Source organism: Hyperoodon ampullatus, assembly GCF_949752795.1.
Source record: "Hyperoodon ampullatus genome assembly, chromosome: 4".
NCBI classification, from domain to species: domain Eukaryota; kingdom Metazoa; phylum Chordata; class Mammalia; order Artiodactyla; family Ziphiidae; genus Hyperoodon; species Hyperoodon ampullatus.
Genome location: NC_136917.1, coordinates 163,865,056 through 163,890,132, shown reverse-complemented (window position 1 = coordinate 163,890,132; position 25,077 = coordinate 163,865,056). Strand labels below are relative to the sequence as shown.

Here is a 25,077-nt window from a genome sequence, read left to right as displayed (position 1 = left end):
CTGCGCTAGAAAGCGGCAGGAAATAATGTGCTGAATGGGGCCCTCAGATGCAGGATTCCGTCGTCCTGTGCCCTCCTTCCAGAGCGGGAGGTGTTATCTGCGGGGTAAGAAACCGGACAAAACGTCCTCTGAACAGGAGTATCTTTGTGCGTGGAACCTGAGAAACTCGATCCCGGCTGTGCAGCTGTGCAGAGGCCAGCGCTGTGGACTCGCTGGACAGAAAGGAAATGCCGGGAAGGGAGGAAACCAGCGCCGGGGAGGCAGGATGGGAAGCAGCCACATGAAGCAGTGGGATGCTCGGAGGCTCCAGCTGCAGCGCTGCCTGCTTCTACTGATAGTTGAGGTTTCAGGACTGGATAGAAGATAAGACTACCGAAAACTTACCAGAACTGTCGATAGTGTTTCAGGTCTCAAGAAAACACTATTAATTTTTAGAGGAAATTATAAATAATATTCCTCATAGTTGTGTTATTTGAGTTTCCATCTCAAAATGTAGCTGCTGTTGTTTTACGGATCCCATCTTTGGCTTTTAAGATTTCGAGGACCTTTTCATCCTACATTAACTGCCTAATTATTAATGTTTGTTCCCTCTTCAAAAAGTGCTATAATCTTAATAGAAAGACTTTAGGCCCTTTGGTTCATCTGAATTTTAGTTTTACAAATAGCTTTAAGTATATTTTTAGTTCTGATTTAATAAAGCACCATTTATATATGGACCTATTTTATTGGTGTGAGTTTTGGATTTTTTTTTTTTTTGAGACGACCTTTGACAAAAAATGACCTTGTCTCATTTTTTTCTGAACAGATTCATAATGGGCACTTGAAATTTGAAGTTCTCATTTTAAATATTTGAGGATTAATTATCACAAGAGAAGCTTACATGAAAAGTGATTTGGGTGGTGGGGGCATTGATTTTGACCAGAAGAATTTCTTGTCAACCAATTTAAATAAAAATACCTTTATTTTCATGAGAATGAGATTGGCTATTATAATTTTATGCACAGTTATGCAAAGGATGATTTTATATTTCTTCAGTAGTTTTTTTTCAATAAATCAAAGATCACTTTGTTCACAGGTGATCAGTTTGCCTAACAGGGTTGTTGTTTTTTTTAAATAAATTTATTTATTTATTTTTATTCATTTATTTTTGGCTGCGCTGGGTCTTCCTTGTGGTGCGTGGGCTTCTTCTTGCGGTGGCTTCTCTTGTTGCGGAGCATGGGCTCTAGGTGTGTGGGCTTCAGTAGTTGTGGCTCGCGGGCTCTACAGCGCAGGCTCGGTAGTCGTGGCACACGGGCTTAGTTGCTCCGCGGCATGTGGGATCTTCCCTGACCAGGGCTCGAACCCGTGTCCCCTTCATTGGCAGGCGGATTCTTAACCACTGTGCCACCAGGGAAGGCCCCCTAATAGGGGTTTTTTTCCCCCACAGAAGTTCTCTGACTTCGCCTATTTCTCTGGTAACTTTTTTCACACTCTCAATTTCTTTAGCTGTTTACGTATCTGTAACAACATTCAATTTTTTATTTTTAAAAACTTTTCATTTTGAGATCTTTTTTTTTCCTTAATTTTTATTTATTTTTTGGCTGCGGCCCATCTTAGTTGCGGCACGCGGGGTCTTCGTAGAGGCATGCAGGATGTTTCATTGTGGCGTGTGGGCTTCTTTCTAGTGGTGGCATGTGGGTTTTCTCTCTCTATTTGTGATGCGCGGGCTCCAGGGCGCATGGGCTCTGTAGTGTGCAGCGTGCAGGCTCTCTAGTTGAGGCGCGCAAGCTCAGTAATTGTGGCCAGTGGGCCTAGTTGCCCCGTGGCCTGTGGGATCTTAGTTCCCACACCAGGGATCGAACCCACGTCCCCTGCATTGGAAGGCGGATTCTGAACCACTGGACCACCAGGAAAGTCCTGAGATCATTTTAGACTTGGGAAAAAGTTGCGGAACTAGTATTGAGAATTCCTGTACCCCTTTACCTGGCTCCCCTGATGTGACGTGTCACATGACCCTGGTTCAGTGACCAAAACTAGGAATCCAGCCTAGTTAACCGGGCCACAGACCTGATTTTGGATTTTGCTTTAATGTCTCTTTTTGGCTCAGGATCCAGGACCCATGGTGTATTTAGTTTTCTCCAGTCTGTGGTAGTTCCTCCACCTTCTTTGGTTTTTCATGAACTTGACACTTTTGAGGTATTAAGTCATCCCTTATTTTGTAAGATGTCCCCCAGTTAGGGTTTATCTGACGTTTTCTCATGATTAAATGGAGCTCACGCGTTTTTGGCAAGAACACCACAAAAATGATGCTGTGCCCCACTCGGTGCATCATATTGAGGGTGCAGGAGCACCCAGACGTGTCTCCTTGCTGGTGCTGGTGACCTCGGGCACCTGGATAAAGTGATATCTGCATATTTCTCCACTGTGAGGTCACAGTTTTTCTCTTTGTGGTTAACAAATACCTTGTGGGAGATGTTTTGAAACTGAGAATATTCTATTTCTCCTCTTCCTTTACCCACTCGTTTCCATCCATCAGTGGGTCTTGCATACAACAGTAATTACTGTGGAGTTTGCCTACTGGTGATTTTCTGTTTTCCTCATTCCTGTTAAATTTATTCATTAGAAGTCTGTCAGGAAGAGTGCTCCCCCTGCCTCATTTATTTATTCAATTATTTATATTGGTACAGAGTCACGGATATTTATTTTATTCTATGAGTCATTATCCAATACTGTCATTTATTTTGTGGCTCAAATTATTCCAGCTTTGGCCGTTAGGAGCTCCTTCAGGTTGGTTTCTGTGTACTCTGGACACATCGCATCCTTTTTGGAGCGCTTCCTTGCTTTCTGGCAATGCACGGTGCTCCTGGCTCATCTTGTGTTTTCGTTGCTGCAGTGCTGGATCAACTGTTTCTTTTAGGTCTTCTCAGCAGACATGTATGTGCACCTACCCATGTGTGCACACATATCTATAGCCATGTTCTGTCTCCCTCTCTCTCTGTCTCTCCATATATGTATGTGTGTGTGCGGACATAAAGAAACATAACTTTCACATCACGCTGAAACCTCTGACCCCTGTCGAACAACACAGCATTCATTCTGCCTCTCCTCCGCCTTTCCTTACTTGGAACCGTTTTCTCTGACAGTGAGAGACCTGCATCTCATTATCCAAAATATGTTTACTGATTTCTTCAATCCTAGTCCAGAAGCCCATTTTTTTTCCTCCTTGGAAATTAAATATTTTCTTTACCTAAAATGACTTGGCTTTGAAAGACTCAACTCTACCTTTTCTCACTGCCAACCCATGACAGGAACTTATGATTCTTGTTGTCCTTGGTTTTACAGTATACAATCAAAATACTGTTTTTCAAAGTCGCTTAGTAAGCTCTTTTCTTCGCCACCCTCTGCAGCGTGGTTATGTTTTCCCCTGGCAATACAACTAGGTTCATTTGCTACTGTGTTTACCTTGCGTTTGGAGGACACACCCCAATCCTCATGGACCTTAATTACTTCTTTGGGGGGGGTGTGAAGCATAACCATGGTTCCAAGAATCAACATCCCCGGTTTTCTGACATACAGATACGTCTTATTTTTTCTTCCCAACAGCCCTTGCTGTTGAGCCTTACAGAGAAACACTGGGTTAACGTGTTTAGAAGAACTGTCTTCGGCAGTGCATCTTCTATTTCCTTTGTGACGCTTTTAATCATATGTCTAGCCATCAAATGAAAGCAGCAAAAATACCAAAAAACCCAGAATTTCTTGTTTTCCTTCACAAAGTCCACTTTTTAATTTCTGCATTGCATATCTCCTCTAGAATGTTCTTTTTTAACCCACCCCACGTAGTCAGTTTTCACGTCTGTCTGCCTTCTTTGCAAAGCTCACCTCCATCTCTCCTCCACTGAGCTCACTGTTCCGTTCCACTCCCAGGTCTCACACTGTTGTCATGGTTTCCTGACCACCTTTGCTGCCTGCTAGCTCACACTCACCACTGCAGATAGACTCATTCTGTGCTGGAGCTTTAGCCTCACTGCACCCATTCTGGAGCTTCCCAGTCGCTTCCTTCCTTTCTGGTCGGGGCACATCATCGCCTCTTTTACAGCCAGTCACCTGAATTCCCCAGCCTCTGTTCCCACCACCTGCTCCCTCCCACCCTCAGGGCCACGGGTCCCACAGGCTTTGCCCCCCAGGTCAGTGGAGGTCACCCGTGGGTCTTTCGCACCTGAACTCGGTTCAGACTCTTAGAGTCCCGGTCATACCACCGAGGTAGAAACACGCCTTAGAGGCAGAACTGATTTCCGGGAAGCATTTGCCAATTGTTTGGACTTTCTTCCTTTTCCTCAATCCTCTCCCATCCCTTTCACTTATTCTCATCAGCACTTCTGTTGGTTCCATGTTTGTCTGTCCAGCGGTTAGAGTATCACCACTTCCAGGTGAGGGCCATGTGGTACCATTAGTTGACATAATTTATCTTTACTACTTTTTTCAAAATTACATAGTAAACACTCTGTAATCTCACACTTCCATGAATAGAAAGAAGGAGGAGATGGAAAAAAGCTCCCTTCCCCCTCCCTCCCTCCCTCCCTCCCCCTCCCTCCCTCCTCCCTCCCCCTCCCTCCCCCTCCCTCCCTCCCTCCCCCTCCCTCCCTCCCTCCCTCCTCCCTCCCTCCTCCCTCCCCCTCCCTCCCCCTCCCCTCCCTTCCCTCCCTCCCTCCCCCTCCCTCCCCCTCCCTCCCCCTCCCTCCTTCCCTCCCCCTCCCTCCCTCCCTCCCCCTCCCTCCTCCCCCCTCCCTCCCTCCCCCTCCCTCCCTCCCTCCCCCCTCCCTCCCTCCCTCCCTCCTCCCTCCCTCCCTTCCTTCCTCCCTCCCTTCCTTCCTTCCCTCCCTCCTTCCTCCCTCCCTTCCTTCCCTCCTTCCTCCCTCCCCCTCCCTCCCCTCCCTCCCTCCCTCCCTCCCTCCTCCCTCCCTCCCTTCCTCCCTCCCTCCCTCCCCTTCCCTCCCTCCCTCCCCCTCCCTTCCTTCCTCCCTCCCTCCCCCCCTCCCTCCCCCCTCCCTCCCCTCCCTCCCCCTCCCTCCCTCCCCCTCCCTCCCCCTCCCTCCCTCCCCCTCCCTTCCTTCCTCCCTCCCTCCCCCCCTCCCTCCCCTCCCTCCCCCTCCCTCCCTCCCCCTCCCTCCCCCCTCCCTCCCTTCCTTCCTCCCTCCCTTCCTTCCCTCCCTCCCCCTCCCTCCCCTCCCTCCCCTTCCCTCCCTCCCTTTCCTTCCTTCCTCCCTTCCTTCCTTCCCTCCTGCTGTGCTACATTCCTCTGACAGATGTGAACTTGAAATTTGAAGAGAGCAGTCACTGAGGAAATTTCTCATATATCTTAGCCAAAATGATTTTATTCATCTTTAAGCATCATTCCCTGCCTCTTGAGTAAAGAACATATATTACACATGAAGTAATTAATTTCCCTGACAGCTCTTTTTTTTTTTTTTTTTTAATTAATGGCCCTCACTTGGCAGTCTGTATTTTTGGAAAGGGACAAAGTAAAATATTTAATAAAGGTTGTAGCAAATGAAACCCTAGCATGTCAGTTAACTTGATTTCCTTTAGGACATAATTTTTACTGCTTTTTTTGCCAACAAGAGAGAGGGTTATTTATTCGGTAATAAAGTTTTCTTTTCTTGCATAAAAAGTGCTCTGTGCAGAATTCCGCCTCTTGCTTGGTCCTGGCATAAGTATGCCATCTGGGTCTATCACGGGACCATTTATAAGGAAGAACAACCTTATGCTTTGTTTCTGGTCTTTTAAGAAGAATATGAGGCCTAATGTGGGCCTATAAATGACAGACCCCACTTTGTAGCAGTTTGTTTTAGGGAGGTATTACAGTGCCGGGGACAGCTTTCTTTGGGCGCCCTGGATTTATTCTCTTCTTTTCCTTTTTTAAATAGTTCTTAATTGTTCTAAAATGAGAAGGAAACTATTCAATAATCCCCCCTTGGAAAATGTTTAGGTAACTGAGGGCCATATTACAGTTTTAGATATGTAAAGAATATTCCAGGTGACTGCCTCACAGCAGGAGCTGGGCCATGAAAGTAGAGGTTGGAGAGCGCTGTGAGTGCTTCTCGAATTAATGAGAAACAGGAGGGAGCGCGTCCACTTAGCATAGAAGTTGAAAAGTCAGACTTGGTGATTGTTAAACAATGGATATTCCCCCTAAGAAGCCATTGTGCTGTGTGAGACGGGGAGAAAACACATGTAAACTTTCACAGAGAGAGTGAGAATTTCTGTGGGCTAAATATCCAGTTTCTGTAAAGGACAAAAATAAGCTTTTAAGATGCTTTACTAAAAACGCCTTTACAGATCACAAGTAAGGATATTTATTTTCACTCGTACGGCTGCTTTTTGTAAGGAAGGATGAAGATATGTTTTTAATAAGCGATGGAGCGGCATTGCAGTTCAGTGATGTAACCAGTTGGCTACAGACCGAATTACGTTTCTTTTTGATATCAAGTCACATCAGGAGGCCCTGTTTGTTGTGTGTCTCAGAGAAGCCCTCCATCCAACGGCGCACAAAGCCCAAGTCAGAGAGCCCAGCGAGGGGAGGGCAGCTGGCACTTGACATCTCCCTGAGTCAGGAAGTCGCAGCTCTGGCTCGAGTGGAGAGGAGAAACATCTGGCTCCCAGCGCGCCTGCAGAATTTCCTTGAGCTCCAATTAGAGTGACTGTGGTAGAAAGCAATCCACTGCGGTGTCTGGCCCTTCCCACATGTGAAGCCCACTGCAAGGCAGTGCTGGGCTGCCAGGCAGAGGGAGCGGTCCCTCACGCCTGCGTCTGAGTACCCGAGGCACTGGCGCCTGGTTCGCTGCCCCCAGGGTCGCTCTGGCTGCCTGGAGGCATAGGGAGGGTCAGGGTGCTGAGCCTTTAGGCTCGGGTCAGCCCGGCCGCACCATGCCAAACGGAATTAAGCCGGTTGATCCGCTGGACTCGCTTTCGGCCGTCAGCACAGCCTACCGCAGCGGCGGGCAGCCCGGCACCTGCAAGTACTGGATCCTGGACCTAGGTACACACCTCCCTGCAGCCCCAGCTGCTGTCCCCGGGCTGTGTTCTTCCAGGCAGCTGCCGCAGAGGTGGTGGTGGGCTTGAAAACAGAAAAGGTCTGTGCTTGACCTCTGGGATGTGTTATCTGCCCACCGCCTCGTAAGAGGGACTGCGCGGGGAGGTTTGGCGGGGGACCTCTAGCAAGGGGATGAGAAACGGTAACTGGGCTCTGTGCAGTGATGTGTTGATGGATTGCTTTGTTGTAAGTTATTCTTAATATCTGGGGATTGCTGTGATTATCCCTTTTTTCTTGTAAATGGCATAAAACAGTCTAAAGTAATCTGTGCTACAAATTGGTCATATGTCTGTTTCAGGTTTAATTTTGTTGTTTAGGGTTTTTCAAACTGTTCAGGTGTCCTGCATGTATATTTAGATTCTCTGTTCCCTTCTCTTAAGAACTGCAGCCATATAATAAGTTACTATAAAGTTACATGCGGGGAACAGGTCTCCCAATAACCACCAGTCTATTTCAGGGGAGTGTGTGGGCCAGACTGCGGTTTCTACACAGAACTGGAGTTAAGACAACAAAACATGATTCCTGCAAAGGTCATTTGAGAAGTAGATAAATTCCACTTTGAGGAAAAGGCAATAGGATACAAAAGAATGAAGCTAGGGAAGAAGTTAGGTCTGTGGGTCGCAGAGAACCCCTGCCCTGCAACGCTCCAGAGGAGGCTAACTTTCCAGCCATAGCCTTTGACATATGTCCAGACTGTACAGCCATGGAAAGGAATTTCTCACAGGCTGTCTCCTGCATACCAGCCAGGATGGCTTCTACCAGAACGTTGGTGCTGGCCTGGTGTGCGTTTGATGTTTGCCTTCACTCTCCCACCCGCTGTTATTCACATGTGCACTTAGAAGTGGGCAGCAAGCAGGAGAGAGCCCAGGGGACCTGGCAAGACCTTTGGGGCACTTCAGTGTACTGTGAGCTCAATGGACAGGTGGAGGTGGAGGGACCCACCAAAGAAGGGGGGATCCGAGGAAGAGGGAAGCGCAGAAATGTGCTTTGAGCATCTGAAGGCGACATGGCACTGTTTACATGTTTGTGCATGAAATGCCAGAAGAAAACAACCACATTTCTTTGACTAACGGGCCCCAAAGGAGCCCCAAAGGAGGTGTTGGCTATGTGAATATTGACTTTGTTGGTGTGAACGTGGGTTTTGGTAATATTCCTCGTATTTTTTTGTTCACAAAGCTATCAAAGCATTTTTAAGTCACTGACCGTAACTTTTGTCATATTAATGTTAATTAAATTGTTGAAGAATGGCCTCCCTTTCTGGAGGGGTCCAAGCTGGGCAGGTCCATTGGTGATGCTGTGCACTGGGGATCTGCACTGGAGGTGGAAGTAGATGTAAGATCTGTTTATTGAAAATAATAACGTCTGTGCAGTGAAAAGAACAACCGATAGTGTCAGAAGTCAGATTTAAAGTCTCAGTCACCCAGTAACTCTGGGGCTTGCGTTAATGACCTTCTCTCTCTGAACTTCACTTCTTTGTGTGCAAAACGGGAAAAGCACTAGAGCACCCCGCTCAGTGGACCATAAACATCCCCAATGTGTAGACCAAAATATTTTAATAAACAATTTTGCTAAGATTTTAAGAAGACGTTCTTCTTATAGAGGGGATTTTGAATCCTAGCAGCATTTTAGGTCCTTAGGAATTCTTCCGAAGAGACATTATTAAACTAACTTTTTACATACAGGAGGATCGTTATGCTGTTGTAGTTTGGGTTTCCCCTGGATATATTTTTGGCCTGGTAATTCTCAGACTCTAATGGAAACTCCAGGTGATGTTATCCAAACTGTCACACAAAAATTTTAAGCTAACACAAATTTGGAAAGAAATAGATGTCCACTGGAATTTTCATGGGGGAAAAAAAAAACTAATCTCTTCACAGTAAAGACTAGAAGAGGAAAGCAAAACTCTACTTTGATTTTTTTTTTCCCTAGAGAAATATGACTGTCGATCTCTTTCTAAACCTTCACAGTAATTCCTAGGCAATTTCCTGAATGCCATGTTATATCAGAGTGATACTTTAACACATTGTGATTCCACTCATTCAGTTGATTATGGGGACCTATAGATGCATTAGATTGGGAAATGAAAAATGATGATTCTGGGTCATATGCAAGAAATGAATCCCAAAGTAACTTTAAAATACCCAGCAAATCGTAGAGAGTGATTGCAAAGCCTTTCTTTATACCCACCAGCAATCTGGGAGTTCATTTATTGGAGTACGTTGGGAAAAGGCAGTTTTTCTGCTTTCTGACGTATGCGGTGGGGCATTCTCCTTGTCCAAATATGAATTCGTCTCTCTTGGAATTTTATTTGCAGATGTTGCCATTTCCAGTCGCTCACACAGCCATAAGCCCTGAGAGTTTTACTGCCAAGCTGTTGTTAGGAAAAGGACTTAAGAGAAGGTGAGGTCAAGAAGAGGGATAAATTATCTTTTAAGAGGGGTCCAGTGGGAGAGCCCATTTATACTGATAAGATAGTGGGACTGTTGAGTCGGTTCTCATTCTGAAGTAAGCATCCCCATTTCTAGGACACATGGAATCTATTCCAGGGCTGCAAAAACATAGAGTAGTCATCCTCCTTAACGTTAAACAGACGCCTGTGCACGGGGAGCTGTGCCTCAACATTCTTCTAGAACTCTCTTCACGTCTTTGTTCTTTTTCGACGAGGAGTGTGGATTCTCACCAATGCAGTTTTTGTTTTTGTAAATTAAAGGACAAACCTTTCAAAGACTAAATATAGGAATGTGAAACTTGTTCTAAAAGTGTGCAGGTGGTTAGCAGCAGTGCCCACTTCTCGTCCAGGAGCCCAGTGCACAGGCCATCAGTCTCCTGTGAGTGAGCGAGACCACAGAAACACTCGGCACAATAGTGTCTTGTTCCTGGGCTTCCCTGGTGGCGCAGTGGTTGAGAGTCTGCCTGCCGATGCAGGGGACACGGGTTCGTGCCCCGGTCCGGGAAGATCCCACATGCCGCGGAGCGGCTGGGCCTGTGAGCCATGGCCGCTGAGCCTGCGCGTCCGGAGCCTGTGCTCCGCAACGGGAGAGGCCACAACAGTGAGAGGCCCGTGTACCACAAAAAAAAAAAAAAAAAATCATGGTCTTGTTCCCACGATGAAGACTGACTGTTGCATGCAAGTACTGTGCAAACTAAATTCTATCCTAAATCTTTTTTGCTCTTTAAGTATTTTTAAATGAATCCGAGTTTAAGGCATGGTATGCATGGTAACACAATGGGAGTAGTGTGTGACTGTGCACAGCAGGCCACCAGTGCTCCTGTCTGGGCACACACACACACACACACCCCACCGCCGCCGCCAGAGTGAGCCAGATCCTTGCTAATCTTGCTCAACTGCAGTTTCCTCGCCTGGAAAACTTTTTTAAAAAGGAAGCTTGCTGCTGCTATGGTTATTATGCTCTTCAAAAACTACATTAAAGGTTTTTTTTTTAATTTTAGGCAAACCACAATTATAAAATAATTTGTTTTCTCACTTTTCACTAATCAAAGATGTATTTGTCCCTCTGAGCTTACGATGACTAGTTTGGTGGGGGGGGAGGAAGTGTGACGTGCCGAATTTGTATACATGTATATTTCCAGCCCAAATGCAAAGAAGTGTTAAGTTACTGGGCCTTATTTAAGGTGAATATACAAATTTTGAAATAGTAAAGCTTCTTGAAGTTCATGTGGAAAATAGGCTGAAAAGTTCCCTCCCAGTGCCCTGAAGGTCCCAGGTTAGGAGCCTCCAGACCAAGCGACCCTGCCTTGTTCTGGAATCCTTTCCTCTCTGCGGACAAGGACCACGCCCCCTCCTCCTCACCTGTCAGCCCCCTTCGGTGTGTGTTCTTTATATCCCTTCAGCTAGGCTTCGTGGGGACACCAGTTTATGGCGTTTTATGCTGAAGAATTTCCTCCAGGTGCTCCAGTTGGCCTCAGGGTGGTAAGTCCGAGGACCCAGCGCCATCTGCCTGGGAGCTGGTAATGCGCCGGGGAGTTCATCCTCTGGGGCTCCCGCTTCACCTTCCTGCCCCTGAGGGTGGGCGGGAGAGGCTGGGCTGCGGGGCCACAGCCCAGATGCCCCTCATCAGCTTTGACAGTTCTCACATAAAACCACACAAACGCGAACAAAGTGTACCAGCCCAACACATAGTTGGTGTTTCTCTGAAACTGTATGCCAAGGGTTTAAAGAAGAAAAAAAAAAAAAAAAAAGGAAAATTCACAGACATATGGAGCAGCAGAGGGGAGGAGAGAACGCCCCTAGGCGACCAGTGACGATGTTCAGACACATTTTTATATGAAAAAATGATGTCTCTTTTATCTACACTTTTAAAATTTGACTGGAAGACATCACCTCTCAATGCTTTCCGCCGTCCATTTTCTCCAACGCACGGTTAAAGGAAGTTTCACGCACGGTTAAAGGAAGTTTCTATTGTTTCACGCACGGTTAAAGGAAGTTTCTATTGTCACATCTTGTTAATAGTAGTGACAGTTCACACTGTCATGAAAGTGGCCCTTTTGCAAAAAGACTAGAGTTTTTCTTCCTTCTAAGGATGGAGCCACTGAGAAACATCTGAGACAAAGGATGTCGCCTCCAGGCAACCCCCCTTCCTCTTTTATCTCTTAAATAAGCCGATGGATTATTTTAAGAAATGGCCCAATGGCCAGAAGCACATGTGAAGTTGAAGAAGAGTCTTTAGTAACAAGAAGGGACCCTGCTCATTGTGACGTAGAACTGGAAATGGAAGGTTTTTCCCTTTGTGTCTCTCAGGCACACAGCGCTCACCCAGCCCTGCTCGCCCCTGCCCCGTGCGGAGGCTGTTTGGTTGTTTCCTCCTGTTGCTTCCCTCCCACCCCCCCACCCCACCCCACCCCACCCCGCCCCGTCCTCTCCTCAGCAGTGCCGTTCTATCACACGGGGCACTAATTAAAGCCAAGGACAGGATTTGTGCCGTTAATTGGCGTTCAGAGCAGAGGCGTTCTTTTCATTCCCTTTGTCTCTGAGGCAGCTTTGTTCCTTCCTGGAATAACTCCAGGCCTCCCTTCCTTCCTTCCCCTGTAGTTACTCAGCTGCTTGAGTAACACCGACGTGGGGAAGATGCTAACAGGACAACCTATGCATGAGGAGCGCGGGGGATGCTAGAAGGCTGCCCTGGCCTTGCGCACTCCTCCTGAGACACATCGGAGATGGAGATTTCACCTCCGGTGTTGGAGACATGAAGGACTCTAGAAACAGTTGCCCGGATCCTCTTTTCCTTTTGTGTTTTGGCTTGTGTTGGAGAGGGAGTGGGCAGTCCTCAAGAAAGTATGAAATAATAATTAGAAAAATAAACTTCAGTGCCCTTCAGTTCTCACAGGGGAGTGAGGGGGCAAGATGTCGTAAAATCAAACGAGGTAAGGCTATGGGATTGCACCCCTTACCCCTCTGTGTGCTGGGAAGTGGCTTGTGGGTGCAGGATGCACACACGCAATTGGGCAGAAAGCCACAATTGTGTGGTTAACATTATAATCCCGTTTTCAAGTGCTTAGTTTTAGTTAGAGCAGCATTTTGCTTTTGGTAAAGGTGTTACCAAAATACAATTGTAAGAGGAACTCCTAATTGGTTAGGGCTTTTTGGTTCTCTGATTTTGAACCAAACAACCATGGACCCTAGGATAGAATGTACTAGATACTTGCTTTGTGGTTTTGGGGGGTGGGGGGATGGAATCGTCCATTTCCTCATTCTCCACAGCTGTAACTCTTTCTAAACGAATATTCCGTCCCTTGAGACCGAAACTTCAGCTAACCTGCTGGGTGGATGACGTGAAGAGTGATGGTGCTTGGCAAGCTGATTGCAAAACATTCCAAGGCCAGTTTTTGTTTCCTGATGCTCCATAAAAATGAGTATAGGGCTCTATGAATGAGTTATGTGGCTCTAAAAACACGTTTATAAGTTTGTGTCGTTTATAGCATATTTTGGTTAGAAATGTTCTTATGTAATTCATGCGTTTTCTGGAATGTAGGAAAAAGACTCACAGCAATGTTGGGATTCCGAATCTGGTCTAAATTAAAAGTAATAATAAATTTATATACGAATGAAGAGAAATCTGTCACCACCTGAAATAAATCAATCGCGTAGTTTAAATCACTAACTGCATAATTTCTCTTAAACCATTTTGCAGGGGAGTGCCTTTGCATGTCCCTGGCTTCACCTAGAGCCATGTCCAACTTAAAAAATCTACACATTGCCCCCTAAAAAAAAGTTCTTTGGTTTCCTCTTTAAGAAGGTAGCCCAAGTTATTTTATCTTTTTCAACAATATGAAGACATTAATCGAAAGCATCAGTATCCATCATGAAGACTACAGTTCCAAATGTCAGCCTCCTTCACATAAGATTAGATCTTCCACCGACTAACACTTTGTGTTTGACAGCAGGGACAATTTTGCCCACGGGTTAAACATTCATGTTTCTAATTAGCAGCGTAAGAACCTCTGAAAGCCAGGATGAGATGGAGGGAGTATTTTGTGAGCACCATGTGATTCCTTTTCCCCCCGCAAATTAACTTCCTGTTCCCTTAAAAGATGATTATCCATTCAGGGCAATAATAAATACTGTATTGCCTTGGAGATAGCTTCCCAAATCAAGAAATTAAGAATCAGCAACCCACCATTTTATCACAGAGAAAAAAACCTCATTATCCCTAAGTCAGCAGTATACTAAATACTAAGCAATCTGAGAAAGATGCAGAAATTTTTTTTTTAATTATGTTTTCTTTGCATAAAGAAAAGAACAGGCATTTGACTTTTGCGGCGGGGGTGGGGAACACAGAGGATCTCAGCCTCCGAAAAAGCCAAACAAACAGAGGCACCTTTCGGAGCTTTTCTGGTTTCTAAGCGTTTAAGCAGCCCTGGGCGAGAGCAGCAGGCCGCAGGATGTCATTCATTGCCAGCGTGGCGGTGTGGTCACCACGGTCAGGGGCAACACCCTGTCCTGCAGAACTTCCGCAGAAGCAGCCTGGTCTCGGGCTGACACCTTCCTTTTAATCACGTAGGAGGGGGCCGTGGAGCCAGGTGAGGTGTCAGAGGGCCCCCTTCCCCCGCCTCTGCCCTCACTGGGTGTCAGCGCTGGTGTCATCAGTCACTTCCAAGGCCCGGGACTTCACCTGCAGCCAGCGCCGCGTGGGGCGCAGGGTGGGCAGCAGGGCCACTCGCTGGCTGGAGAGCTTCCCATGTGAGGCTGCTGCAAACCGGCCTTTCACCCTTCAGACATCCCCGGGGGGGTGGCGGGGGACCCGTCCATTCGGAGTATGGGGGCTGGGTTGGGACAGTGTCAGAATGGGGCTGGCGGCATGGGGATGTAAACGTCTGCAGCTTGCAAGATGTGTGTGTGTGTGTTTCTGGTCTCACTGTTAGGTACTCGTTTTTTGGAAAAGTGTCTTTCTTTCATCCAGCAAGGATATCTTGAAACATCTGCTTTTGTCCTTGTATAAAAGTCAGGAATGAGCCCAGACCCCCTCCCAGCCCTCCCTGGCAAGATAGCCCTTCAGGAATTTCTTTTCCCTTTTGTGGCAGCATAGAGTTTTGGTTGCAGGAAAAGCCTGCTGTTCATCTCCCCAAAAATATGTATTTCAAGGGCTAGTCCACATTAAAAACCAAAACAAAAGAAAACCAAAAAACAGAGAAAATGGCCCTGTCATTCCAAGGAGACAGGAACATGGGCTAGAAACTCTTCTCAAACAAAGCCAGTGTTTGTCCAGAGTAGAGAAAGATCCCCTTAGAAGTAAGCCCTGGCATAACGTTGGCATTCAGAAGAAGAGAGCTTTCTGACGGCATCGTCGTTTTCTGACCGTGTGGTTTTAACCATTCGAGGATGTCTGCTCCAGGCCAGCAGGCGACGCAGGTGCTCCCGCCCCTCCCAGCCCCACCCCTGGGGGGTCAGGCAGGCAGGTCACAGCCCAGCCGCGCAGGGGGATTCCATCAGGCTCTCTGTCTCTGCCACGGCCCCTTTTGCCCCTTGGCACGCGGCCGCCCCCTCCCAGCGTTCTGGTCACCAGGCATGGCAGCTCCCAATCTCATTTGTTCCTGGAAGCCAACAGCCTGGTGATAAACAGTCACCAGCCGCAGACCCGCTGATACCTGGAATGTTCCTGATCCCGCAAATGAGCCAGGTCCAGTTTTGTTGAGGGCTTCATAACTCAGTTCACTAGATTTGTATTAAATTCCGTACACTGATCTGGACTAACCCGTCCTTTCTATTATCCACTGTCGATAATGACTCCTTCCTTATCATTTCATTTCTGGGGTGTTTCAGCTTTCCACTTTGGCAGTGTGTGATATCCTGTTCATCTGATTAGCCAAGGAAAGGATTACGCCATCTGCTTTTATCTTTATTTAATTTCTTCACATTTCCTTTTTGGAAGTTCAAGCAGTGAAATTCGGATGGAGGGAAAACCTTTTTAAATGAGATGGGTTTTGACTAGAAATTCGGACAGGTTAGCATTTCTCACAAGAATGAATTTGAGGAGGAAGAACAACACTTGAAGTTTTGTGTTTGTGACATAGCCACATTTTCCGAAGACTGTGTAATGTTTTAGGTGTTTTCAGAAACCACACTAAGAATAAATAGCATTTAGAGGCTCCCTAAGATTCAAAGAGCAAATTGCATGTGCAGCTTCTGTTTGCATGTTCTGTTTGGGTGGAGGTTACAAGCCTGGTGTCTTTCTTGCTTCTCACGTTGCTGAGAGGTGCTGGTGAGAGGACCCTCTCTTTTTATGACACGACACGCTAAGACTAGTGCACTAAACGGGTCAGCTGCTCTGTGTGTGCACACACCCTTGCTTTTCAGCCTTCACAAAGAAAAAGGTAGAGCAGTTGCTTCCAGTTGAGTCCAGTTGTTTCCAGTTGAGTGTTTTAATTGATGCCAGTAGTTACGTTATGTTCCTCCATTCAGCGGTCCCGGGAGGTGGCCTGAGAGTGAGCGCTCCCGTGGCATGAGTTCGTGGAAGGGGGCTACACAGGGAACAGTGAATGTGTTGGTCATTCATGTGCGTTTTCTCAGGCATCAGAGACCATGTGTTCTTCATTACTGCGTGATCCATGGCCGTGCTATGCGGGACCTCTGGTTAAATCTAGGGATTATTTAAAAAAAAAAAAAAGCTGGGGAATTTATCTGGCTCCTTCATGTTTTCTGTGTTCGCTTCATATTTGAAGCAGAGACAGAGTTCCCATTTTTGCATTGAGGACCCACTGCACCAAATTGCGAAGTATGTGAAACTGGTTTTTAATACTCTTGTGCCACATTTTCAGTCATTACCATCCCACCTCCGTGCTCGGTGCCTCTGTACAGCTTCTGACTTTTTAAAAAAGACTGTTTCCCATGTTCACATGCATTTGCCATGACAGTGACAGCCCGGAGCGAAGCCCTGGCCCACCTGAGCCTAGGGGTGTGCAGAGGAGGAGATAACCCACTGAGGATGCAGTGTCCTGGCCAAGCCTGTGTCTCAGCCCCTGGTGCACCTTTATTGTGCTGAGGAACAAATTAAGAACCAAGGACTCTCGTAGACAGAAGATGAGTCAGGCGACCAGAATAGAAAATTAGGAGTCTAGCAAGAAAAGGTTTCAGATACTTATTCACAAATAGAAAAAGGATTTAAATTTGGGAAAGTATTATCAAATACCTGCTCTTATATTCTGACCCACCAAAAGTGTAACCATATCACCAGACAGTCGGTTACTTCTTCTTAGTTACTTAAAGTTCTCCAAGTAATACCCCAGCTTCGTCTCACTCCTCATTGTTGTGGATTAAGACACCTAGCCTGCCCAGGCAATTGTAATCACTGTGTAAATCAGAGAGAAGATGTGATCCCGAGAAATGCATCCGGAAGAATGATTTAGGATGACCTCACTTTTTATGTGATCTTCGGGAGAATTTCTAGTGTGTGATCATTTTCAATTATTATTCCCCCCAAAAAAGTTACTTTGAGTCTAAAAGCAGGGAATTAAAATCCAGTTTGAGCAATGTAGAGACAGATGACAATCGTTTACTCAGAAAATTTTGGTCTAAAATACATTAACCAACCCAGTCAGCAATCATAAGCTAACAACTTACTCTCTCTTTGATTTATAAGTAGTCTGTAGACCCGACTTCCACATGTACATTACAACCTTCCTGATACAGTGGAAGAATTCCCTAAATAAAAGGTGATTTGCTGCATTGAATTCACAACAAGACGGTGGTTTGAGAAACTGCCAGAGGCCAGGCATACCTGATCAGACCCTGCCTAGTCTGTTCTAAAATGGTCTGATGGAATTGTTTTCAGCCCCAAAGTGTCCTTGAATTATCTTTTTCTAGCCCATAGCAATAACGGCTACATAAGCATTTCTTTAAGTCCTTACAGCCAGAACTGTAAATTAGCACTTTGCTTTGGGAGGCTGCCAGGCTCTGAGTTCAGCTTACCCCGTTTGGAGCTTGCATCAAGACAGCCCTGCAAGGTTCACTTGACAGATATTTTTGAACACCTACGATGGACAGAAAGATGGGAATATCTTTCTTTAAAACTAATCAGCTAAAATTGTGCTGGGAGCCTCCGTGGAGGGGCAATTGAAATGTGAGTCAGCTGTTTGTTGGAAAGTGTCCCAGTGTTGAGTGTCCGCCTCTGCGTGGTGGCCGTGCCTCAGACGTGACAGGCCATTGGCGTTGGTCCCACGTGTGCACGTTTGGCTGATGCCGCAGAGTGCAGGGTGCCTGTCACAGCAGACACTCGGCGACACCGCGAAGACGGCAGCACCAGCCGTCGGAGGGATCAGGCTTTGCTCTCTCCAACTGCTGTTTCTTCCTCCTCTCAGCCCGGGGTGCCTGCCTTTCAGATGGATCCTTACACATCTCGCCACCCCACTGCATCCTGTTTTATTGCTTGTCTTTCGCACTTCTTTTTTCCGTGTAAAAATGTGAGTACTGCCTTGTGTTTGTGGTAGGCTATGTGTTTACAAAGACCGTTTTTGTTCCTTTTCCCTGCAGCAGCCTGGTAGAGAATCACAGTCATTTCACCGTTAGGAAACTGGAGGACTTGTCAGATACCCACGCCCAGTACCTGCCAGGGAGAGGCCGGAACCGCTGCCCCATTGCTTTGAATGACCGTTAATCTATGAGGCGCTCGCTTGAAGGGAAAGGCAAACCTTATACTCCAGAGATACAGTCTGAACAAAGGGGCAGCGACCTCTGTCCTCCTGGACCCCCTGTGCTTCTAGGGCTGAAGTGAAGGCAAGCAAGAGGGCGTGTTGGTGAAGCGTGTTCAAACTCAGGGGCTGGCGTTTTGAATTCAGGGACAGCATCCTTCACAATCCGGTCTGTACTCTGGGACACTTAGGAACATCTTCACGCCTTCTTACCGTCGTGAAAACAAGGAGAGGGTTAAAATGAAACGTGATCCTTTTCTCAGTCTGCAGCTAGCAGGATATGGTCCCTTTTCCTTTTTTTCTTACATTAAAAAAAAAAAAAAGGCTTTATTAATCACAGATGTCTCAACTGTCGAGACTGGGACTAGAGGGCGGTTTCCCTTCTCCCAGCAGTTTGGGGCTGTGTGTGTTCCCATGGTGGAACTCTCCTGTGGCGGCCAGAGGAGCGGGGCTCCCGCTTCCCCCTCCTTTTTTTTTTTTTTTTTTTTAGTTTTTTTCTTAATTTTAAGAAGAAATCTAGCATGGACTTTGGGTGAACTCTGACTTCAGCAAAGAACCATCTTTGTGGGGTTGTTTTCCCTTCAAAATAAGAGAAACTTCGATTTCCCCTCTTAGGGCTTCAGGCAGCTCACAACTGGCTTTCTCTTATACACACATGAGCGTCTTTTGAAATGAGTGGGACGTGCTGACAGTATCTTTATGCTACAGTTTACCCTGTCCTCTTAATAAGGGACAAGTTATTTTTTTTAATGGAAACAGAATGAAGTAATTCATCTAAGTTGCCTCACTCATCTTTCATACATCTATCATTGATTTTGAGTATGTAGCTGATTACCACACTAGGCCTGTGATTAGAAAATCATTAATCCAAGTCGCTGTTGTCTGGGTACTCACAGTTTGCATGCATGCAACGTAGCAAGTTCTGTGCTACCAGGGAGTCCGGGAGAAGCTTGCCTCAACCATCTTATGTTTGCAAATAGCAGTTTACAATTTGCAAAGCGCGTTCCTTCTCATTACTTCATGTAATCCTACCGTAGCCCTGGGAGATGAGGGAATTCAGGTGCCAGCATGTTGACCTGGGTCAGGGCCGTGGAGTGGAAGAGGCAGTCTCAAGCTCAGACCCCGTGACAAGCCCAGGGTCCTTCCTACGTCCTCAGCTGATCTCCCACCTGGGCCTTGCATCAGCGGAGGTTCCCCAGGCTGGAAAGAGGAAGGCATATCCCAAAAAGGTGTGTTGTGGGTGCCGGCATCCTCATAGACGTGGACGGTGGTGACAGGGGGAAAGGCAGCAGCACTGAAGGTACTGGGTGTTGAGTCTTTTTTGTCTTCCAAGAAAGTAGGAGTTGAGGGGAAGGCAAGAGATGGGAACTGAAGATGGGAACAGGAACAGTACAATTGCCTTGAGTGACAAATGAGTTTTCCATCGTCTTTCTCAGGTGAGTTCGGTCCCGACCCCTCTTTTTGCCGCCTTGCCCATACCACACATGCTGGGGGGTGTTCACATGCTCCCCACCCTCACCAAGGGCTCCTGGGCCTGGCTCTCACCTGCAAGAAGGTGTCGCATAGCGCAGGCCGGTACAGGGACAGCTCTCAACTACTCTGAGTTACCGTCTTGTAAGTACATAGTTCACAGACTCACAAGCTGGACTAAAATTAGACGTGACCTGTAGCTCGTCTCCAAACTGGTGGGGTATAGCACCAGGTCAGGACTTCACCGTTCACGGGGTCAACGTAAGTGATCAGGCTCGTGAGCTCAGGCTGGAAAATAGCCTGTAGCTGGCAATCGATCCACTGACTCACCCGTTCGGTTGTTGGTTTTTTTTGGCTGAATGCAGAATCTTAGTTCCCCAAGCAGGGATCGAACCTGTGCCTCCTGCAGTGGAAGCTCAGAGTCTTAGCCACTGGACCGCCAGGGAAGTCCCAACCCATTCGTTATATATTCAACATAAACTTATTAAGCTCCAAGGATGTGCCAGCTGAGCACATAGCTGTAAACAAACCAGACCCAGCGCCCGCCCACGTGTAGCCTGGAGTCTAGGTCATGGTGGCTTCCTGTCCTGACAGTTACCCAGCTGGAACTGCAGTCATGAAAGGGAGATGCAGAGCCTGGCCATGGGCCTCCGCCCTGGGCTTACTCTTGTCATTGGCCTGAGCCACCCACAATCCACCTGAACAGAGAGGAGGGGGTCTTAGAGGGAGGAAGGGGGCCTTCCCAGCAGCGTCTGTGCCTGATTGTGACCCTTCAGACGCAGCGTGTCACGGCCACCGGGAGCTCAGCTGCGTGAGGCACCTGTGTGCAGACCAGTAATTTAGGATCTTCCCAAGGAGACCACCGGAAGCTCGTTTATCCTGTGAGTCACGCTTACCTTTGCCCAGTAACACTGGAGACCTTAATTCTACTAGATGTCATTAGGACATGTTGTTTCATTTAAAATTTGCATCAGAGCAGTGGGTCTAGTGGTCAAAGTCTGTTCTTAAGATAACGAAAAATAATAGCAGGTCCTTTATTTCATTCTATTAATAATTGACTTAAGTTTAAGTAATTTTTAAGTGTTTTAAAATCTGATTTATGCATTATGTCACAGAGCATGTAAATGGACTGTTAAAATCCATTGATTTGGGCAAAATGAGTTTCTATGTTGAAAAGAAAAAAATAAGATTTTTTTTTTTTTGGAAAGTGTCAAACAGCATGAAGAATTAAGTATTATTGTTAAAAACAAACTGGTGAGAGAAGGAATGTACCTGTTCGCTTTAGTTTGTGGTTATTTTTTTCATTGCTAATCCCCTGGATTGTGACTAATGTATCAGATCTGCACAACACGAAATATCTGTTAATCTTAGAGACAGGTGAAGAAATTTTCCCTCTACATTTTCAGACTTCTGAAACGAAATAGATTTTCAAGGTAAAATTTAAGAAACGACAGAATTTTCTTCTTAGTTTGTAATTGCTGCTAGCATATTTCTAAGTCATGAATATTCCAGTAAAGTGAAATAATGTCACTTAAGTGATGATAAATAGTAGCTCAAGAAGAGAACCACTATTCCCTGAGAACAGTGATTCGTCTGCAGCACTGGTGAGCTCTGACCTTGGACAGCTTTGCCTCCCTCCTGGGTCTAGGCCGGACTGGTCAGGCCACGGCCACGTTTATAATGCTCAAGCTGCCAACTGAAGGAAAAAATCTCTTCTGAACCTACTTCTCAGAGTGCAGAGAACCAACTCCTATGCAGCTGAGCACACGGAGAGAAGCTGGGCAATGTCACCTCTAATTTCTTTTTCTTTTTGAACCATTTTGACCACCACCATCTCCTTTCCTAAGCAAGGCAGGGATGCCCTGAGAGTCACACTTGCAAAGCCAGCCGGGTCCCCTGAGGCCTTGGTGATGGACTGCAGTTCTTCGCCTCGTGCCGCCTAAGGCCGCTGGGGCTGCTGACCGGGGGCGAGATCTGCGTGTCGGGGCGACGTCCCTCAGCTGCCCACCCGGCCCAGAGCTCTGACTTCTCCGTAACCCCGCACGTTTGGGGGACACAGAGACCCTGGCAGGTCTCCTGGTGGGCGGCCTCTTCACTGAAGGTTCGTATTACAGGCCGCGTTGCTCCTGTGCTGCGTCCCCCCAGATGCTCGCTTTTAGGCACCCAGACACGTGGAAGGTTCGTTTGTTGGCTTAGGCGGTGTCCCCGTCACTTTTTTTTTTTTTTTTTGCGATACGTGGGCCTCTCACTGTTGTGGCCTCTCCCGTTGCGGAGCACAGGCTCCGGATGCACAGGCTCAGCGGCCACGGCTCACAGGCCCAGCCGCTCCGTAGCATGTGGGATCTTCCCGGACCGGGGCACGAACCCGTGTCCCTTGCATCAGCAGGCGGACTCTGAACCACTGCGCCACCAGGGAAGCCCCCCGTCACTTGTGATGTGTGAGGGTTCTGCTGGTGACGTTAAGGCCTGCAGTTGATTTGGTTTTGTGAAGGCGAGTCTGCCTCTGTCGTTTTCCTACCACGGAGCTCCGTCACGGATGCTCGTCTCCTGTCGGGGACGCCCGCCCTCCTCCACCCGGGCGCCACCTTCGTGGTTCTCTGTCTTGTGTGGTTGCTCGGCTGAGTGAATATTCCTTGAAGAAACGCCCGTCCCGAGAATAGGGCTGTGGATCAGCTTGCTCTGTTTCTCTGGGCTGGGATTTCTGCTGTTTCCAGTCGATACTTCATAGGGGCCTGCTGTGCGCCAGGCACCAGGCCAGGCCCTGGGCACACCTCCGGAGACACGGCGGACGAGGCCCCCGCGCTCCTGGAGCTTATGTCCTTGTGAGCTCTTCCTAATGGGTTATTCAGGCCCAGCTCCTTCAAAGGCCCGCTTCAGCGTCACCTCCTTTAGGAAGCCCTCCGTGATCCCCCACCTGATTCCCCTTCTCCTCAACCTCTACCAGGGTTTGTACTCGCTTACAGCAGGAAATGTCACGGTTCTGCCTGAACGCCGGCCATGTGATCACTGGAAGCCCTGCATGTGGCTCCCCTGGGTAAAGGAGGACGCAGGTTTTGCCGTCTCTGTCCAGTGGCAGGTACAGGGCTTGGCTGTGCATCCCAGCACAGCAAAGGCACAGGAAACGACTGTGAAGTATGTCCCCTGCTGTGGCCAGCACAGGGCCTTGCTAATCCTGATAGCTGGTACTTAGAAAACCTTCAGCTGAATAAAGTATCATCTGCACGTGGATTGTCCAGCCCCGCCTCTCCCTTCTGTCGTTCCTGTCGTCACTGCAGCAGGAGCACCCGAGGGCAGCGACCGACCGTGGCTGCCTTGTTTGCCCTTTACCCTCAGTCAGCACCTGAGAAAGTCCCCAGGAAGCTCTTTGCAGCAGCCGTGCTGTTAACTTCATGGCTTTGTTCTGCTACCTGTTCCCGATGGTACCTGAGGAAAACGAGGCTGACGTGGGGACGTTTTAGTCACTCTTCTCCGAAAAGAACTAAAATCAAAATATATGCTCACACACACATATATACACGAGGCGGGGGGGAGGCTATATTGAGCCTGAGTCTGCCTCTGAGAAAATCTAGACTTTTAAGAATGAGGGATCCAGCTTGAAACGCGTCATCTGTTTATGGAAGATTATACCCTCTCCCCTGCGAGGCTCGGCCGAGGAGGGAACGGGCAGCAGTCAGACGGCGCTCTGCTGTCTCGCCCGGGCATCTGAGTGTGAGTGGGAAACTGCTGTCAACTCTCTCGTACATGTAATCACAGGACTGGCAGGAATTAACTGCCTTGCTTTTTAGCTGCAGCAGGTAATGGTCTCCAGTGCCACAGAGGTAAATACAGCTAATACAGGTAGCTGTATAAAATCATCTTTTTAAGGATGAATTTTAATTTTCAAGACTTAAGATGTAAGAAAATAGCAAGCATAGTGAATGATCTTGCTCCCTCCGTCTCCTAAAGCGAAGCGGTCTATTCCATTTTGCTGTGGGAGGAGTCCTCCAGAGTCCAGTGCTCGGGACGGGGCCAAGAAGTGTCCCAGGTCACTGGTCTTCTGTTTGTAAAGTAACGTGTCTCTCGTAATTCCACAGATCTGTTGAGTGTCAGCTGTTACCTAAGTGCATTTATATCTCCTTTTTTCTCCTGAAAAATTAACAACTCAGGGTCGACTCTATTTAATTTTTCAAATCCAGTGAGAAGATTCATTTGGATATATTTTCAAGTAACATTTTGGTTACTTGAGGAAGGTTTCTCCTACTCACATTTCTTTCTGAAATGTGTTGTTGTTTTGTTAAGTGTTACTGGTATTTTCTCCAACACGTGGAGTAACTTTGCTGAGGCTGAGAGCAGAGGCTGCAGATGCCTGTGTAGTTCCAGAGAACGGCTGGGAAGCAAGGGGCCGTGAGCCGCATTTCCCAGTGAGCCAGCCAGCTTTACCCTTCCACACTGAACTTTCTAGGAGGGTGCCGTTTGTCACAGTGCCTGACCAGCTCACGTCCATACCGATTTACACACCCACGCACGTATACATACAGACAGGTATACCTCGTTTTATTGCACTTTGTTCTTCTGTACTTCACAGATGCTGCATTTTTAACTAATTGAAGGTTTGTGGCAACTCTGCATCGAGCGAGTCTGTTGGAGCCATTTTTCCAACGGCGTTTGCTCGCTTCATGTCTCTGTGTCACATTTTGTTGAGTCTTGCAATCTTTCAAACCCTCCACCAGCAAAAAGATTACAGCTCGCTGAAGGTTCAGATGATGGTTAGCATTTTTTAACAATAAAGTATTTTTTAATTAAAGTATGTACATTTTTTTAGACAATGCTATCGGGCACTGAATAGACTACAATAAGTTGAAACGTAACTTTTATATGCCCTGGGAAACCAAAAAGTTTGTAATTCACTTTATTGTGATGTTGGCTTTATGGCAGTGGTCTGGAACCGAACCCAAGACGTCCCCAAGGTGTGCCTGTACTTGTGTTTGTTTATTTATTTATTTTTTTAAACATTTTATTTTATTATTTATTTATTTATTTTTGTCTGCATTGGGTCTTTGTTGCTGCTCATGGTTTTTCTCTAGTTGCGGCGAGCAGGGGCTACTCTTCGTTGCAGTGCACGGGCTCTAGGCACACGGGCTTCAGTAGCTGTGGCTCATGGGCTCTAGAACACAGGCTCAGTAGTTGTGGCTCGTGGGCTCAGTAGTTGTGGCTTGTAGGCTCTAGAGCACAGGCTCAGTAGTTGTGGCTCGTGGGCTCAGTAGTTGTGGCTCATAGGCTCTAGAGCGCAGGCTCAGTAGTTGTGGCGCACGGGCTTAGCTGCTCCGCAGCATGTGGGATCTTCCCAGACCAGGACTCGAACCCGTGTCCCCTGCATTGGCAGGCAGATTCTTAACCACTGCGCCACCAAGGAAGCC

The 25,077-nt window shown here is 47.3% G+C and overlaps 1 protein-coding gene across 1 annotated transcript in view; it reads left to right on the top strand.

The window, feature by feature from the left end:
* TRIO (trio Rho guanine nucleotide exchange factor) overlaps window positions 1-25,077 on the top strand; it is a gene marked incomplete at its 5' end in the record, with an annotated part of 376,660 nt that overhangs the window by 310,806 nt on the left and 40,777 nt on the right. The window lies entirely within an intron of this gene.